We start from the raw sequence: 4,778 nt of genomic DNA on the forward strand, positions 1-4,778 counted from the left end.
TCTCTTCCCAAGCTCCATTCTCTCACACTTCTCTTCTTTGGCCACTCATATGAGCTAGGTATGGTCACATTGAACATGTAATCTAAATTCATGAAGGTGAAACTGGGAAGAGGCTGGTACAGTACTTGGATGTGGGTTGGCACCATATAGTGAAGGAATTGTAGGGTCTCTGGTGCCACGAACATGGTTCCAGGCCATGTTCCTCTGGTGCCAGGAACCTGGGGGAGGCACACATTATCCCAGTGAGCTTGTCTCTTGCCCTGACTTAAGGGTGGTACTTTCTCTGCTTATGGGATATACTGGTGTAAATTCAGACTCTCAATCCTCAAGATATTTTTTTCAAGTGCTAATATTGGTTACAGTATTCTCCATAATAGAATGATCAATGATGGTTGCCTCACTAAGACAATGAAGAATGAATAAAATTATTTAAAATAAGTGAGGAGAATGTAGCTTTGCCAGCAGTTTATCTTCATTTTAAAAATAATGCTTAGTTTCCTCTTGTAACTTAATAAAACTAAATGTAACAGGATTTTTTCCCTAATTTTTAGCAAGAATGCAACATTTTTCTCTAAAAGTTTTGATAGGTGATACTGTCTGCGGCCTTCTTTGTGGGAAAACAGTTCAATTAACTGATGTATTGAAAAGTTATTTGCTACAAGAGAAGAACTCTCATTTTGATTCTATCTCATTTTCATAATCCTTTGAAACACCTTAAACATAATGGAAAACAAATAAATATGCCAGACAATTTATCGAGTTACATAGCAGTCCGTCCCCTTTTCTTGCATATATTTATCTTGTCATTTCTGGTTGAATGTTTTATCCTCGGGTGAATGCAGTATTTTCTAATTATTTTGAGGAAAGCTTAACAGAGATAGGAATAATCCATTAAACATGGTCTTGTTCCTGCAGCATTGTTACCTATTGTAGAAATGTAATTCTTGCCATAACTTCAGTTGATAAACATGTTAATAAGAAATTTAACCGAGAAAAATAAAAGCATAAGAAAGAGATATCCCCTTGACACAATAGTGTCCTCTACAAATGATACTTTCTTACAATTTTTCTTCAGTGAAAATTCTAACATGTCTTCACTGATTAAATTTCATGGTCCCCTAATAAACAATCTTATCTTTACTTTGATATGAATAATCACAGAAGCCCAGCCAATGTAATATCTATAAGGATTTTTGTCCTCTCAGTTGGCATTTACTTTTCCAATTGTAAACCAAAAATAAAATTCTAAGCCCCTCAGCTAACTGAATGGAACCCACCTCCTGGCCAAGAAGAACCCAAAACAGAAAAACATTCAGACCCTGACAGGAAGTGGGAGTCGAACATGCCTCATTATACCCTCCTCCCTATGTTGCTTCCCTTTAAGCCTAACTGCTAACATGAAGGCCCAGAACTCCTGGCAATAATAGGGAGCACTAGGTTGCCATTCTTCAAAACAAAGCTGCTGAACCATCTATGAGCTCTGTCCTGGCAAAAGGTATTGTGAGAGGCAACACAGTTTACATTTCATTAGGTTTATTCCCACATCCTTGGTGAGATTTGCCCATGATTTCAGACTTTACCTGGGGAAATAAACCCTATTCCTGGTTCACAATGTGATGGATTTTGAGAATTTATAAATCAGGAAAGACTTATAAATGCATTCTATTTTATTTCATGGGCATGTAGCACAGGATAAAGTGGCAAGAATCTTCAACTGCTACATATTTTCCATGATTGTGAGAGCTAAAGCAGAAGGAAAGTTTAATGTTTCTCAAAGAGCAAAGACAAACAGAAAGCAGAAGGCCTGAGGATCAGCATCACATAAACAACAAGCTGAGGAGCAGGGGATCCCCGAGAGAGTCAAGAAACTGAGGGAGGAAAGGTTTATGGGAAGGAAGAAGTGATGAATGGTGTGAAATGTCACCTAGTGGTCAAGCAAGAGGATCTGAAACATTTTCCTTTGTGTTTATGAATTTGAGAATTTGGATGACTTTATAGAGAAATTTAAATAGAAAGATAAATAGCAAATATAGAACTTCTCAGAGGCTCAAATGAGAAAAATTTAGAAGGAAAAGAATGCATGTAAAGAGAGCGATTTGTTCTATAAACTTGAGATTGCTCTCTGAGAGGATTAGTTGCATCGTCTTTGTGTGTATATTGGCTGGGGAGGGTTTCGCTAAAAAACCAAAAACCTGCTAGACAAATTCTAAAAGAGCTGTAACACTACTTCATGTCTTTTTGTAATCTACTACTTTAAATTTTTAAAGAAAAATTGTAGGTAATTTTTACATAAGTTTTACTTTATTTTACATAATTAAAAAAATACCATAGGCCAGGCACCATGGCTCACGCCTGTACGCCTGTAATCCCAGCACTTTGGGAGGCCGAGACGGGTGGATCAGCAGAGGTGAGGAGTTCAAAACCAGCCTGACCAACAAGGTGAAACCCCGTCTCTATTAAAAATACAAACATTAGCCAGGTGTAGTGGCAGGGGCCTGTAGTCCCAGCTACTTGGAGGCTGAGGCAGGAGAATTGCTTGAACCCAGGAGGTGGAGGTTGCAGTGAGCTGAGATCGCACCACTGCACTCCAGCCTGGGTGACAGAGGAATACTCTGTCTTAAAAAAATAAAATACTATAAATAAGCCATCGTATTTTTATTCAACTTTAATAAGTTTATTTTTTAACAAGTTTTTTTCTTACACTGATACTGTTATCCAATTTAATGAAATATTTAATAAAATTTCAGTTTAACACATAACTCTGATTCAATGCTTATGATGATATTAATATAGTAAAAATCCTAAATAATAATGTGTTTTAGCTAGCCATACTTTTTATGTGTAGTGTACTCAGAGTTGCAGACATTGGCAGTTCCAGAAACTCATTTCAGTGTACCAGTTTTTCTTAACACAGATGAATAATAGAATTTTCCCCCTACTCACAACTCCAAAAGCTTTCTACTGTTTAATTCTATTCATGTGTTGTAATCTATAGTTATTCACTCGAATTCTGTTACTTTTGCCTTAAAAAGTGATAAAAAACATAATTCTAAAACATAACCTAGACCTTAAGTGCTGAAGAGTTTCTTGGCTTCCATTATATGCCTTCCCTGTATTTCCATATATTAAATTATTTCACAAAGTCAAGGTCCATACATTCTCATGTTAACATCATTGATACATATGGTTTGGAAAAGAGAATACGAGAGGGAACAGCTAAGGTCATCTGTGAATTCATTCAATCTGTTTATGTCTGAGCCCATTGAGATTTATTGAGGAAAATAGTCATGCTCCTTGAAACTAAAGAGTAATCTCTGGAGCAAAGAGCCCCAAGTGGTTTGATAGCAAGACTCACCCCTTATTCTCTCAATAGATGTTTGCACAGAATAACATGGGTGAGGAAGTGTAAAAATTGATGGTTTTGAGAAAAATGTACTTTTCTCATGAAAAGTTTTCAACATATTGTGACGTAGAAGGAAGTAGAACAGATAAAGAACTAGATATGTGTTGAGTGAGTACTAGATAGGGATATATGGACAAAATAGAATGCCAAGTATTTACATTTGGACAGTATTACACCGTAAATAAATATATGCAAAATAAGTTATTATGCAAAATTAAAGATGACAGGTTTCATCAGGTACCCAGATTTTAGGTTGAAGGTCATTGTTATCTCCCATTTTTCCAGAGTCACAGAGTGAATTCATCAAAGGGCATTGATTCTTGGGTGATTAGCACAGCCATGGAATTTTTCAAAGATGCTTTATATTAAATTTCTATATGATTTAGGCCACAATTTTGTTCATGTTACTTTCTTAAATTTTATATGCAATATAAATAATACTACCTGTTACTTAATTGTTACTGATGTTTGTCATTATTTCATCTAACCTAAACATTTATATAAGTGAAAACGAGAAGCTCTATAATATGGGAATTGAATGAAGCCACTACATGGAGAATGATAGGCATTCCTCAGAAACCATGTGTAATCAAAGAATTTCCAAGTTCCTACAACTTAAGCTTCCTAGAATTTGACTCTGATCACATACTGAAATCCATAATCTTACTGCCACTTCTTTTTTCCCTTAATTTAAGGAACCAGCATAAAAACACAATTCTATTGCCAATCAAATTTTGGTTTTCTGAAATCCTAGTATAAATAAGATTTTAAAATAAAGCAAAAACAAGAATAATGCATATGGCTTTGTACTTCTCTTCAATAGGCCTGGATTTCCTGAGGAACTTTATAATTTGTCTTCAAAATTTGGGCTCTGCTGCCTATTATAGACTGAAATCTATATACACAGAGTATACAGACTACTTCTTATTGTTGTATCGCCATTTAATAACAATAAATCATTTTGGAAGCTCAAAGTGTTGAGATTTGAGAGAGCTTAACTGTTCACTGAGTATAATGACAAGATACAATGCTTGGAAAATCGTGTGTGTGTGTGTGTGTGTGTGTGTGTGTGTATTCATCACACACATCATAAGAAAATGAGTATTTAGGCCGGGCACGGTGGCTCATGCCTGTAATCCCAGCACTTTGGGAGGCCAAGGTGGGCGGATCCCCTGGGGTCAAGAGATTGAGACCATCCTGGTCAACATGGTGAACCCCCATCTCTACTGAAAATACAAAAATTAGCCGGGTGTGGTGGCACACACCTGTAGTCCCAGCTACTCAGGAGGCTGAGGCAGGAGAATTGCTTGAACCTGGGAGGTGGAGGTTGCAGTGAGCCAAGATCATGCCACTGCACTCCAGCCTGGCCACAGGA

General features: G+C 36.7%; 1 non-coding gene across 1 annotated transcript; it reads right to left on the bottom strand.

Annotated features, from left to right (window-relative positions):
• Window positions 1-2,166: 2,166 nt before the first annotated feature.
• Window positions 2,167-2,226, bottom strand: LOC112439938 (U7 small nuclear RNA). Its single transcript, XR_003028158.1, has one exon. It is a non-coding gene; the product is annotated as a U7 small nuclear RNA (small nuclear RNA).
• Window positions 2,227-4,778: the final 2,552 nt, after the last annotated feature.

This window comes from Pan paniscus, chromosome 4 (genome assembly GCF_029289425.2).
Source record: "Pan paniscus chromosome 4, NHGRI_mPanPan1-v2.0_pri, whole genome shotgun sequence".
Taxonomy (NCBI): domain Eukaryota; kingdom Metazoa; phylum Chordata; class Mammalia; order Primates; family Hominidae; genus Pan; species Pan paniscus.